This window comes from Equus caballus, chromosome 1 (genome assembly GCF_041296265.1).
Source record: "Equus caballus isolate H_3958 breed thoroughbred chromosome 1, TB-T2T, whole genome shotgun sequence".
NCBI lineage: Eukaryota > Metazoa > Chordata > Mammalia > Perissodactyla > Equidae > Equus > Equus caballus.
In genome coordinates, this window is record NC_091684.1 from 79,547,323 (window position 1) to 79,561,864 (window position 14,542).

The 14,542-nt window shown below is 45.8% G+C and overlaps 2 long non-coding RNA genes across 3 annotated transcripts; one reads left to right on the top strand and one right to left on the bottom strand.

The window, feature by feature from the left end:
- LOC138923671 (uncharacterized) lies at nt 1-4,506 on the top strand. 2 transcript variants are annotated; one of them, XR_011437652.1, is made up of 3 exons: nt 29-183; nt 561-756; nt 848-4,506. It is a non-coding gene; the product is annotated as an uncharacterized lncRNA (long non-coding RNA). The 2 variants fall into 2 exon arrangements; XR_011437653.1 differs by lacking the exon at nt 561-756 and having other exon boundaries at nt 1-183.
- Nucleotides 1,208-2,056, bottom strand: LOC138923670 (uncharacterized). Its single transcript, XR_011437651.1, has 3 exons — nt 1,918-2,056; nt 1,605-1,723; nt 1,208-1,440 (listed from the first exon to the last, which is right to left on the bottom strand). It is a non-coding gene; the product is annotated as an uncharacterized lncRNA (long non-coding RNA).
- Nucleotides 4,507-14,542: the final 10,036 nt, after the last annotated feature.

Consider the following 14,542-nt stretch of genomic DNA (forward strand, 5'->3'; position numbering starts at 1 on the left):
TCTGATTTGTGCGTATTATTAGGTCCCTGGGACTCCTGAAGCCGTGGGGGAGCCTCAGAGGGTGGGGCCCAATCCTGTCTGTGGTGGGAATTTATCCCTGAGCCTGAACTTTGTTGGGGGTCCTCCAGACTGGCTGAGAGCAGGCCACTGCCTGCTCCAGGCAAAACGAAGAAGGTACCTCAGGTACTTTTAGTGCCTTTTTCTTGCAGTCCCCCCAACTGCCCCTGAGCCCACAAGTGGGCCGGCCTTGCTCAGCTCCCCCTTCCTACACCCCTCTCCCCCGACCCAGTGGCTCATTTATGTTCTATAAATTAACCGAGTTCATGGCTGAGGGGCTTAATTGCTTTCTCTCAGTGGTAACATATGGGTATGTTTACTAGGGTGATTAATGCCCCAACTCTGCAAGGAGAGTTAATTTTGGAAGTTGGGACCACACTGCTCTGGAGGCATGGGTGGAGGTCCCATTCAGGGCACAGAGCCCTGCCTGGCCCCCAGGGCAGGGCTCTGTACAACTGAGCTCTGGGGAGGGGAGTACACGTCCCCTTCTCTTTCTGCCCCAGCCCCAACGCTCTTTGACAAAGACTGGCGAAGGAGAGAGGCTGTGCAGCTTTGCCACAGAGGTGATGGGAAGTGACAGGTATCTTTAGGCAATTGGAGAAGAGGATGTGGGCCCTTCACTTGCTGTGTTCAGCCAGAGACAGCAAGCCTGCCTTCTGCCTCTGGGGCCTCAGAGCCAAGGCCAGGCCTAGTGAGCAGGTCTGGTTTGATTTTATTATTATTATTTTATTATTATTACATTTTACTGGCAAAGAACTTTATTAACCTTTGTTTCAAATTTTATTCCCAGGCTTCTTCAGCTTAATGAGCTGACAAGAATGAATTTTGCCTAAGGAGAAACTGAAAAGGGCTGCAGTGTCCAAGGGGCTTGGGCATAAAAATATTAGAGATCTAGATTTTACCAGACCCATGAACAGAATTCCTTTTTTGAGGAAGATCAGCCATGAGCTAACCTCTGCTGCCAATCCTCCTGTTTTCGCTGAGGAGATTAGCCCTGAGCTAACATCGTGCCCACCTTCCTCTACTTTATATGTGGGACGCCTGCCCCAGCATGGCTTGATGAGCGGTGCCATGTCCACACCCGGGATCTGAACCAGCCAATTCTGAGCCGCCAAAGCGGAACGCGCGAACGTAACCATTGCGACACGAGGCCGGCCCAAACAGACTTTTATAAAGCAGTCAAGGTATAAAATAGCTGTTCCCAGTAGCTTCAAGTTTTATCTTTCTTCAGAAGTTGACTCAATTCAGTTTCCCTTATTCCTGGAAGCCTCATCAAAATTCTCAAGACCTGGCATTGATCAGCATCGTCTTCACTGAGTCTGAACACACTATGAAGAGCTGACCTGGAGGCCGATGCCTGAGAGGCCGCAGGGGAAGCCACGTCTGTGGGAGGGAACAGCGAGATGTGCACACTGCGATGACCCTTTCCTACCTGGGATACATGGTGTGATGCCATGTCTTTCTTAACAGCCAGCTTTCCCCAAAGCAGCCCCCCAGCGGGTCCATCTCATTTGCTTTCATGCTCTCACAATCCTTGGTGTCCCCACCTTCTCCCAAGTGGTGCCCCCTTCAGCCCCCTCCAGGCTGGGGCATCCTGGATCTGCTGATCTTGCTCTGGGAGAGTCCCTCCTGTGACCTGGTGCTCCCCTCTTGAGACCTTCTGCACCTGTAAAACAAGGACAGAATAGTCATTTCCAGGGCCCTTCTTTGCCCTGAAGCTCTGAAATCCTGCTTCAGTCACTGTTCATAGCTCTGGGACTCAGTGGGCTCCTGGATGCCATCTTGGCCTGTGGCCATCCTGGTGGATCCTCACTGGCCCCACCCCACCCTCAGCCCAGAGAGAAGTTCTGTGTCTCCTGCCTTGCAGTGCCCCGGCCTCTAGAGCGAGTTAATTCAGGGTCTTTCTCGCATGCAGGGCCGTTCCTCTGTACTGTCCAGCTGAGGGACTCCAGTCTCAGGCCAGTCTGTGTACTGTGAAAAAAAGTCAGTTGTGAAAATCTGTTCCCTCTTCCCATGGATTGGGCAGGGGACAGTAAGTAGGAGTGGCTAAATTCCTCAGCATAAGCCCTACCCAGGAATCCGGCTGGGAGGGGAGGAGGGAGGAGGAGAGGGGGCAGAGGGAGAAGCTCTGCATGGTGGAAGTGGCCCAGGCACTGCTTTTAAAGATGAGACCTCTGGGGGCCGGCCCGGTGGTGCAGCGGTTAAGTTTGCAGGTTCTGCTTCTCAGCGGGCTGGGGTTCACCGGTTTGGATCCTGGGTGCGGACCTGGCACTGCTTGGCAAGCCATGCTGTGGTAGGCATCCCACATATAAAGTAGAGGAAGACAGGCACAGATGTTAGCTCAGGGCCAGTCTTCCTCAGCAAAAAGACGAGGATTGGCAGTAGTTAGCTCTGGGCTAATCTTCCTTAAAAAAAAAAAAAAAAAAAAAGATGAGACCTCTGATGCTCAGCTTAGAAAACGTCTTGTGTGAATGGGTTTGTTTGCTTTTGTTTTGGGGAGTTTTTTTGCTGAGAATCCAGGCAGGGCTGAGGCCAGCCTTGGTTGATATGGTGCAGGCCAGGGCCAGCAAGCCGAGCTGAGATGTAAAGTGGTGAGAATGCGCGCTGGAGCCGGACAGCCACGCAGATTAGACGTGATAATAATGATCACATCAGGAGGAGGAGTTTGTATTTGCGCTTCGCTTGGAATAGTGCCGAGTGGGGTGAGTGTGATGTGTGTGTTTGTTGAATGCATTAGGGTGTATTGTTTAAAAACTCAATTAGAGTTTTTTAAAAAATAAGCATTATTTTGAAAAAATTTTAGATTTATAGGAAAGTTGCAATGGGAACACAGAGTTTACCTGTACCCCACCCCCAGAGCCCCTGTTGTTAACATCTGACGCTACCCTGGTACAGTTGCCACGCTGAGGAACCAGCCCTGGTGCATTACTATTAACAAAGCCCCAGGCTCTATTTGGGTTTCAGTCATTTTCCCACTAATGCCCTCCTTCTGTTCCTGGCTCCACTCAGGTATCACACTGCTTTCAGTTGTCGTGTTTTCTTAGTCTCCTCTGGTCTGTGACAGTTTCTCAGTCTTTTGTTGTTTTTCACAACCTTCGCAGTTTTGAGGAGTACTGGTCAGGTATTTTGTAGCAGTTCCTTCAATTGGGATTTTTCTGATGTTTTTCTCCTGATTACACTGGGGTGATTGGGTTTTGGAAAGAATACTAAAGAAGCTCTTCCCATCACATCATACGGGGGGACACAGGAGATCTGCATGACACTCCTGGTGACATTAACCGTCATCATGTGGCTAAGGGGATGTCTGCCAGATTTCTCCACTCTAAGTCACTATTTTCCGCTCTGCCTACAATGTTCTTTGGAGCCCAGGTTTGGAGCTTGGAGGAGCGGGGATTGGGCTCCAGGCCCTGGCGCGGGGCGTGTCTCCATGTGCCGCTTGGAATCTCTTGCAAGGATGAACTGCCCCTTCTCACTCATTTATTTACTTATTCAATCGTAATTCGCTTCAGTGTGGATTTATAGACATGTATTTTATACTTTGGGTTATAATCCAATGCTGCATTTATTTATTTATTTATTATTGTTTTTTGAGGAAGATTAGCCCTGAGCTAACTACTGCCAGTCCTCCTCTTTTTGCTGAGGAAGACTGGCCCTGAGCTAACATCGTGCCCATCTTCCTCTACTTTATACGTGGGATGCCTACCACAGCATGGCTTGCCAAGCAGTGCCATGTCCGCACCCAGGATCCGAACCGGTGAACCCCGGGCCACCGAGAAGCGGAATGTGCACACTTAACCGCTGCACCACCGGGCCTGCCCCAATGCTATGTTTTTTATTTTGTTGCTTGAATCGTTCTGGCTTTAGCCATTAGAAGCTCTTTTGGGTTGTGTGAGATAATAGAAAATATATATATTGGTGTCTGCCTCCAGTTCCTGGCACAAGGCTCCTAAAACCCTGGTCATTTGCTGTCTGATAAGTGCACTAGGAGCATCTCTTGTTCTAATACTGTTCTTTGACCTCTGTTCTTGATGCAGAGCTCCTGAAACCCTTCTAATTTCCTGGGCGACAGGAGAAGACCTCTTTTGTTCTAATGAGGTGGCTCTGGGGGGCGCTCCTGGATGACAGCTGGTCACCGGAAAGACCAGGCTTAGAATTTTCTGCCCCGCACCCTATTCTCCTGAGAAGGGAGAAAGGCTGAAAATGGAGTTAATGATCAGTCATGTCTATATGATGAAACCTCCATAAAAATCCCAAAAGTATGGAGTTCAGAGAGCTTCCAGATTGGCGAATACATTCATATACTGAGAGGATGACACACCCCCAACTCCGTGGGGACAGAAGCTCCTGTGCTCAGGACCCTCCCAGACCTCCCCCTGTATATCTCTTTATCTGGCTGTTCATCTGTAGCCTTTATCATATCCTTTAATAAACCGGTAAATATAAGTGTTACTCTGAGTTCTGTGAGCTGCTCTAGCAAATTACTTGAACCCGAGGAGAGGGTATTTGGATCCTTCCATCTATAGCTGGTCGGTCAGAAGCGCAGGTGATACCCTGGGCTTGTGATTGGCATCTGAAGTTGGGGGGATCGTGTGGGGAGCAGTCTTTTTTTTTCTCCCCAAATCCCCCCAGTATATAGTTGTATATTTTAGTTGTGGGTCCTTCTAGTTGTGGCATGTGGGACACCGCCTCACCATGTCCTGATGAGTGATGCCATATCCGCGCCTAGGATCTGAATCGGCGAAACCCTGGGCCGCCGCAGCAGAGCGCGTGAACTTAACCACTCAGCCGTATGGCTGGCCCCCGGGGAGCAGTCTTGTGGGACTGAGTCCTGAATCTGTGGAACCTGATGCTATCTCCAGGTAGATAGTGTTCAAATTGAGTTAAATGTAGGACACCCTGCTGGTGTCACAGAGAATTGCTTGTTGTGGGGAAACACCTCCACACCTTTGGTGACCAGAAATGTCAGAAGAGAAGTGTTCTGTGTGAATAGTACAGGAGAGAAACATGGTAGGGAAGAATTGGGTTTTTCCCAACACAGGAGGTAGGCAGAACTGAGTTTTTCCTGAGCAGGTTGGTTCCTGTGTTCCTTTGACATGCCCTAATACTTTCGTTTATCAAGCACTTCCTTCTTTGTTGTGTGTATGCTCCAGGCTGGTGTTGTATTTTCCCTGCTCTAGAGTCAACCATTTCTCCAAGGAGCCCTGGTCCCTTTTATCAGAGAATGATATTTAGAAACCAAGATCTAGACACTGGGTGTGCTCTTTGCTACCGGGGTGTTGTTGCTTCTCGGCTCCTTGCAGCAGAGCTAGGAAATAATCGTGTGTATATTAACTGGTGTATATACATATCTATAACTGTTTCTGTATCTATACATCAGCATATATATTGGGTTAAACATGAGTTCATACTGAGATCTCTGACTCTATTCCAATACAACAGAGTTTTGTTGGATACATTTTTAATTGACCCATAAATCAAACTAATCTGGTAGTTGACTAGCACAGAGAAAAATATGAACATGAAAACATAAGAATCTTCATTCCCGAGGTGAGGGGGGAGGATATTGGATTTCCCACAAGGAGGAATGAAGGCCCAAGCTCATCTTCTCTCAACCCTAGGAGACCACGTGACCCTAGCTGACATCTAGGTTACAGAGAAGACATTTGATTACTCTGCGTTTCCACTTTTCACCCAGTTGTCTGCCATCATATAGCTACCAATAGAGACAGACTCAAATGGCACCTCCTCACATAAAGGAAAAAAAAATGCTCCCTCATTCCAGGGCCAGCTCGGTTAAGGTGGGAAGGCAGTGCTGTCTGGGCAGTTGGCCTTGGTCTTCTGGGGCATCTTTCTCTCATCTCTAGGCACTGCCCTTTCCTCCTTACTATGCTTGTGTGGCCTTTAGATGCTAACCCCTGACTCAGCGCCTCCGGCAGAGTTTCCTTGCTCTGAATTTCTGGGTGCCCAGGCTGGGTTGTTAGAGCCTTTGGGGCCCCCTCTCCTGAGCAGGGAAGTGCCTACAAGGTAGGAAACCTGGTCTTTGCTCCTGCGGGGAAAAGGCCAGTCCAGCCCCTGACAGCACAATCCTGCCTCAGCAATGGAGCTCCCCCGGCCCTCACTCTGAAGTGGCCGGTGCTTTACCACGGCGGGTGAGCTCTGCCTTCACCCTTGGGGCAGATGGCAGTGGCTAGCCGGCAGCCACCACGGCCTGTCTGAGGGGACTCTGTGGAGGGTGGTGGGAGCACGCCTGCAGCAGGAGCTCAGCTCCCTTCACCTGCTCCTCATCCTCTGCAGGGGCACAAAAGGGCTGCACTGCCTGAGCTTTAGCTCTCCCTCTTTAAGTCAGGGCAGAGGACACATCTGAGGGACATGTGGAGCTTGTAGATCCTGGAAGTATTTGATTAAAGGGAAAGGAATCTTGGCTTGAAGCACCAAGAGTCTTAAGAGACAAGACAGTTATGAAACAGAGAAAGATGCTGAGACTTTGCCTTCTGCTTTAGATCTTTTACAGGTGGGCCCGGGAGGAGGGCACGCCAGGTGTAGTGCTCAGTGTGTGCTGATCCCACAGGGAACTTGATGCTCTCTGGGGAGAGAAGTAGGATTGAAATCTAAGGCACATAAGGCAAGAAACAGGCACTTATTGGGCACTCACTGTGCACCTAGCACTCTGCTGGACACTAGGGGAGAAAGCAAGGGAAGAGGAGGCATCTCTCCTGTGCTGAAGAGCCCACCATCTCCTAGAGAAAGTAAGATGCACAGGAAACCACACCGGGAGTATAGGTCCTGGCCTGTGACACCTCTGTGGGCCCGCCAGTCATGACTGGGGCTTCCCTGAGGCAGTAGGAGCGGGCAGGGCATGGTGTTTGGGAGCAGACCCCAAGTCTGACAGACATGAATCCTTCCCAGATGTGTGATGTTAGGAGTTCACTTCCCTCCTCCAAACCTCCACTTCCCTGTCCATAAACTGAGAAGAATACTGGCAAGAATATTGTGAGGATCCACGTGATGATGTCTGCACAGCCTCAGCTGGATGTGAGGTGTACAGCAACCATTTAGTTACTGGTAGTAGCTATTGCAGTTATTTAAAAGGGAGGGCCAAGTCCAAGGCCAACTGCCCTGGCTGCTCTGCTCTTGCATGCTCTTAGGGCATCTTCCAGAGTGAGTGGTCATGCTCAGAGGGGTGGGAGATGCCGCAAGGCACTGCCCTGCCCGGCTCCAACAGGCATCCTCTCGATAAGAACACGTGCACGAGCCTGCGCCCTTCTGCTCTTGCCTCAAATTGGAAGAGGCCAGGCAAACTAGGCTCCTTATCTGTCCGCTTGGAAGCAGAAAGGGCTACAATGGCTCAGTGGAGAGAATAGCAGCCTCCAAATTAGTCCACGCTCTAATCCCCAGAACCTCTGACCCTCCGATCTTATGCAGCAGAGGAGATTTGGCAGATGTGACCAAGGTAAGCACCTTGAGATGCGGAAGTTATCATGGATCAGTGGGGTGGACCCAATGGAATCACAAGAGTCCTTATAAGACAGAGACAGGGGGTCAGAGTCAGAGAAGGAGATGTGACATTGGGGGCAGAGGTGGGAGTGACACAATTGAGAAGGGAACCATAAGCCAAGGAATGCAGGCAGCCTCTAGGGAAATGGACTCTCCCACAGAGCCTCCGGAAGGAATGCAGCCTGCCAATACCTTGATTTGAGATCCATTTCAGACTTCTGACATTGAGAAATGTAAGAAGGTAAGTTTGTGTTGTTTAAGCCACTAAGTCTGTGGTAATTTGTTACAGCAGTGATAGGAAACTAATACAAGTATCTTACGAAAAATGACCCTTTCTGGGGCTAACTTCTTTCTTCTTGGCATGACTGAATTTTGTACAGAAGCAATAGAGACCATGCTGTAAAGGGGGCTTGTTTTTCTTTTGATCTGTATTACAAACATACTACCCCAGGGTATTGAACACTGATGCCTGTGCCAAGTTCCCACCCCTCCACATCAAAAGTGAATTTCTTATCTGCATCAACCGTCCTCGGATGGAAGCAAGCTTGCTTTTCTTTCGTCGAGGTTCTTGCTGACTGCTTCTTGGAAAGTAATAATTATCTGCCTTTGCTGTTTAGAGCATCTTCCTTTCCTGAACATCAGGTGACAACGATATCCTGTAGATAGATCTTCTGCAGCCTGAAGACTTATTTTCACACATTACTTTTCCTTTCTAAATAACAAAGTGTCTCGAGGGAAAGGCAGCTTCCCAGAGCTGGGCGTGCAGGACTGGGACATTTCTGTGGGTACGCGTCTGTGAGAGAGTGGGTGCCACGTGTTCTGACCCTCTCCGGAAATGGACTGACTAAACTCTCCATGAGATTGAGGAAGCCTTAAAAACAACAACGAACCCACTCTATGCTTTGTGCATTGTAGCTGATCTAAGATTAAACCAAAAATATGTCTCTTCAGGTAAGGCTCCTCTGCCAGCATGACTCTCCACAAACAGAAGTCCTTGGTCATGTCACAGATGAGGCCAGTGAGAAAACAAGCAGAGCCTAAGTCCTGCATCCTGCAGTTCATGCCTATCCGGAACGGCACTTTAGAGTTCATAAAGACGCCCTTGCACATATACCATCTTAGACCTACTCTCACTTCACAAATAAGAGCTACTTTTTTGTCTTTCTTGAGAGCTTGAGAGATGGCAGGCACTGTGCTGGCTCCTTACCTGGTGTAGTGGTTGGGAGCTCAAGCTTGGAAGCCAAACTGCCCAGGTTTGATTGCTGGCATCCTCCTCTTCCCTGCTGAATGGCCTTGCCCAAAATGCTTAAGCGCTCTGTGTCTCAGTTTCCTCCTCCGTGGGAAAGAATAACAGTATTTACCCTCGGGGATTGCCATGAGGGTGACAAGAGCTGATGTCTGTAAGGGTCTTAGAATGCTGCCTGCACATTAGAGGCCCTCATCGCATCCCTTTGAGGCAGGTATTTGTCCTGAACCCACGTCAGCTGTATCCCTCGCCTCACCTTGGGGCCTAGAACTCTAACTGGATAACTTGTGTCACGTGACTCCTTGATTGATGGGTCCACTGATTTTCAACAACAGTGCCTAGTTAATGGAAGAAAGAATAGGCTTCTCAACAAACGGTGCTGGGACAACTGGATAGCCACACGCAAAAGAATGAAGTTGGACCCCTAACACAATACACTAAAATCAACTCAAAGTTAATCATAAATCTAAATGTAAGACCTAAAATTATAAACCTCTTAGAAGAAACAGAACAGCAAGTCTTGTTGTCCTTGGATTAGGCGTTAATCTCTTGGTTGATGCTCAAAGCACAAGCCACAAAAGCAATAGATAAATTGGACTTCATCAAAATTAAAAACTTTTTTCCCCCAAGTTCTCTGTCTTCTTTCTTTTTTTTTAAATTCAGGTACGGTTGACTTATAACATTATGCTAGTTTCAGGTATATAGCATAGTGATTCAATATTTGTATACATTGCAAAATGATTACCACAAAAAGTCTATCTAGTTAACATCCATCACCACAGATATTTACAATTATTTTTCTTGTGATAAGAGCCTTTAAGATCTACTCTCTTAGCAACTTTCAAATATACAATAGAGTATTATTAACTACAGTCACCATGCTGTACATTGCATCCCCAGGACTTATTTATTTTATAACTGGAAGTTTGCACCTTTCGACCCCTTCACCAATTTGCCCCACCCTCTACCTGCCACCCCCACCCCCAAGCAACCAGCAATCTGTTCTCTGTATCTAGGAGTTCCATTTTTTGTTTTTAGAGTCTATATTTAAGAGAGATCATAGAGTATTTGTCTTTCTCTGTCTGACATTTCATTTAGCATAATGCCCCCAAGGTCCATCCATGTGGTCACAAATGGCAAAATTTCCTTCTTTTTTATAGCTGAATAATATTCCATTATATGTATATGTATATAATACATATACATATATATATTCCATTGTGTATATATATATGTATATATACACACACACACATATATATGAAAACGACTGTGGTTCCGTAAGATTAGTACTATATAGCCTACATGTGTAGCAGGCTATACCATCTAGGTTTGTGTAAGTACACTCTATGATGCTTGCACAACCATGAGATCACCTAACAACACACTTCTCAGAACGTATCCCCTTTGTTAATTGACACATGACTGTGTGTGTGTGTGTAGATATATATGTGTGTGTGTACATATATATTTTTTTATATCACATTTTCTTTATCCATTCATCCATTTATGGACACTTAGGTTGCTTCCATGTCTTGCCTGTTGTAAATAATGCTGCAATGAACATGGGGATGCACGTTCAAGTTAGTGTTTTTGTTTTCTTCAGATAAATACCCAGACTTGGAATGGCTGAATCATATGGTATTTCTAGTTTTAATTTTTTGAAGCACCCCATACTGTTTTCCATAGTGGTTGCACAAATTTGTAGTCCCACCAACAGTGCACAAGGCTTCCTTTGCTCCGCATCCTGTCCAATACTTGTTATTTCTTGTCTCTTTGGTAATAGGTGTGAGGTGGTATCTCACTGTGGTTTTTGATTTGCATTTCCCTGATGATTAGTCATGTTGAGCATTTGTCACGTGCCTATTGGCTATCTGTATGTCTTCTTTGGAAAAATGTCTGCTTAAATCCTCTGCTCATTTTTTAATTGAATTTATTTTCTTGCCATTGAGTTGTATGAGTTTTTTCTGTATTTTGCTTATTAACTCCTTGTCAGATATACGATTTGCAAATATTTTTTCCCATTCAGTAGATTGCCTTTTCGTTTTATTCATGGTTTCCTTTGCTGTGCAGAGGCTTTTTAATTTGTTGTAGATCCATTTGTTGATTTTTGCTTTTGTCGCCTTTGCTTTTGATGTCAAATCCAAAAAATCATCACCAAGGTCGATGTCAAGGAGCTTACCACCTACGTTTTCTTCTAGAAGTTTTGTGGTTTCAGTCTTACATTCAAGTCTTTAATCCATTTTGAGTTAATTTTTGTGTATGCTGTACCATAGCGGTCCGGTTTCATTCTCTTGCAGGTGGCTGTCCAGTTTTCCCAACACCATTTATTGAAGTGTCTTTCCTTTCTCCATTGTATGTTCTTGCTACTTTGTTTTAAATTAATTGACCATATGTATGTGGGTTTATTTCTGGGATCTCTGTTCTTTTCCATTGATCTATGTATCTGTTTTTATGCCGATATCATACTATTTTGATTGCTATAGCTTTGTAATACAGTTTGAAATCAGGGAGCATGATGCCTCCAGCTTTGTTCTTCTTTCTCAAGATTACTTTGGCTATCTGGAGTCCTTTATGGTTCCATACAAGTTTTAGGATTGTTTGTTCTATTTTTGTGAAAAATGTCATTGGAATTTTGATAGAGATTGCATTGAATCTGTAGACTGGTTTGGGTAGTATGGACATTTTAACAATATTAACTCTTCTAATCCATGGAAATGGAAAATCTTTCCATTTATTTGTGTCTTTTTCAATTTCTTCATCAATGTCTTATAGTTTTTAGTGTACAGGACTTTTACCTCCTTGGTTAAATTTATTCCTTAGTATTTGATTGTTTCTGGTGCAATTGGAAATGGGGTTGTTTTCTCTTTTTTTATTATTTTTAAATTTAAAAAAATTTTTAAATTTTTCACTGAGGAAGATTCGCCCTGAGCTAACTCCGTTGCCGACCCTCCTCTCTTTGATTCTTTGATTGAGGAAGATTTGCCCTGAGCTAACATCTAAGCCAATCTCCCTCTACTTTATATGTGGTTTGCCACCACAGTATGGCTGACGAGTGGTATAGGTCTGTGCCTGGGCTCTGAACCTGCAAACCTGGTCAGCTGAAGCAGAGTGCTGCAAACTTAACCACTAGGCCATGGGGCTGGCACCAAGATTGTTTTCTTAATTTCTCTTTCTCATAGTTTGTTCTTAGTGTGTTGTAATGAAAAACTCAAATTTTTCCTTCCTATGTGGGGAAAAACCCAGTTCTTCCCTACAGTGTGCTTCTTCCCTGTAGGTCTTCTTATTACTCACACAGAACGCTTCACTTCTGACACTTCTGGTCACCAAATGTAAGGAGGTTTTTCCCCACACCAAGAAATTCTCTGAGACACCAGCTGAGTGTCCTACAATTTAACTCAATTCTAACACTATCTACCAGAGGATAGTGTCAGATCCCACAGGTAAAGGGCTCAGATCGACAAGACTGCTCCCACCTTACTTCAGATGCCAGTCACAAGTATTAGGTCCTCAGGCAACCCACAACCTCTGTCCAATTTGGCTGCAAATCACTGGTTCCAACAAGCCCCTCCTCAGGTTCAATTAATTTGCTAGAGTGGCTCACAGAACTCAAGGGAACAGTTACTTACACTTACCAGTCTGTTAAAGGACATGATAAAGCATGCAGATGAACAGCCAGATGAAGAGTTACACAGGGTGCTGTACTCAAACAAATACTGGTACATGAGTGTTCCTAGAAGCACTATTCATAATGGTCAAAAAGTGAAAATATCCCAAATGTCCATCAACAGATAAATGCATAAACAAAACGTAGTCTATCCATACAGTGGAATATTATTCAGCCATAAAAATGAATGGAGCACTGATACACGCTATAATGTAGATGAACCTTGAAAACCTTATACTAAATGAAAGAAGGCAGGCACAAAAGGTCACGTATTTTATGATTTTATTTGTATGAAATATACAGAATAAATAAATCCATAGAAACAGAAAGCAGATAGGCGGTTGCCAGGAGCTAGAGGTGCTGGAGTAATGGGGAGTAGCTGCTTAATGGGTATGGGGTTTTATTTTGGAGTGATGATAATGTTTTGGAACTAGGAAGACATGGTGGTTGCACAGCATTGTGAATGTACTAAGTGTGACTGTAGTGTTCACTTTAAATGGTTAATTTCATGTTCTGTCAATTTCACCTTAATAAGAAAAATTAGGATAGTGATTATCCTTGGGGGGTATAGAGACTGAAAGAGAACTCTGAGGGTCTTCCTGGTTGCTGGTAATGTTTGTTTATCAGGCTGTGGAATATACAACTGTGTTCAGCATGTGAAAACTCATTGAACTGTACTCTGAGGATCTGGCACTTTGCTGGATGTATATTATAAATCCATAAAAAGTTAAAATGGAACCAAATGCCCAAGGCAGTGCCTGAAGCATAAGAGGGGCTAACAGCGCCATCTCCACCACCGTCCTCCACACTCCCTCTCCAGGTGCCCCCTCCCTTGCCTTATTGCTTTCAGAAGTACAATTTGGAGAGGGAAGAGAACATAGCTCAGTCTTCTCACGAATAGCGGATTTAATGTTAAGAGAGTTCCATTGCCCACGCTGGAGACCTTACGAATCGTAGTTTAATCCTTAAAGACTGCTCAACTGCCAAATCCTAATGAAGAGTGCAATAGGTAATATGGGCATGTATCACTTAACGAAGGGCACACATTCTGAGAAATGCATCGTCAAGCCATTTAGTCACTGTGTGAACATCAGAGAGTGCACTTACACACACCCAAATGGTATAGCCTACTACACACCTAGGCTACATGGAACTAATCTTATGGGACCACTGTCATGTATGTGGTCCATTGTTGACCAAAATGTCATTATGTGGCTCATGACTGTATACTGAGGGAATATTCTCTGAGAAAACAGATGGCAAGGAAAATGGGCATGAGTGTTTAATATTTGAAAGATTCTTTCTGCCCATGGCTATTAAACACCATGCTAAGTAGTATAAAATGCCCTCTTAAATCATTTTCATGGAAGTTTTTTTTTTTAAAGATTGGCACCTGAGCTAACATCTGCTGCATACCTTCTTTCTTTTTTTCCCTTCTTCTTCTCCCCAAAACCCCCCAATACATAGTTGTATATTCTAGTTGTGAGTGCGTCTAGTTGTGCTATGCGGGACGCCGCTTCAGCATGGCCTGATGAGCGGTGCCATGTCCGCACCCAGGATCCAAACCGGCGAAACCCTAGGCCGCCGAAGCAGAGAGCGCGAACGTAATCACCTGGCCACAGGGCAGGCCCCTATTTTCATGGAAGTTTTAAAAGAATTTCCTGCGGTGTCAGGTTGTGCAGATGGGCTCGTGCAACATCCTGTCCAGGGTGGGAGGCACAGAGATCCTTCCCATCATCACGGTTGTGTGAGGAGCCATGGTGGCCGTAGAGCCCAAGGAGGACCTCTATGTGGATTGGTACTGCAGCTCCTCACATCAAGGACTCCAAAAAGGAGCTCTGGGTACCACAGGCATCCCAGATCTCAGACAGAAAGTGCATGTGGAGGATGCACCTCGCTGGATGGCCCCTTCCCCTTGCTCACCGTGTCCTGGCCACTGAGGTCTTTTCCAGACCCTCAAATACGCCAATCTCTTTCTTGCCTTAAGGCCTTTGCACATGCTGTTCTTCCTGCCCACGGGCCCAACCTCCCCAGCGTCTGGGCATGTTGGCTCCCTCATCCTACAGAAAGCAGTAGAA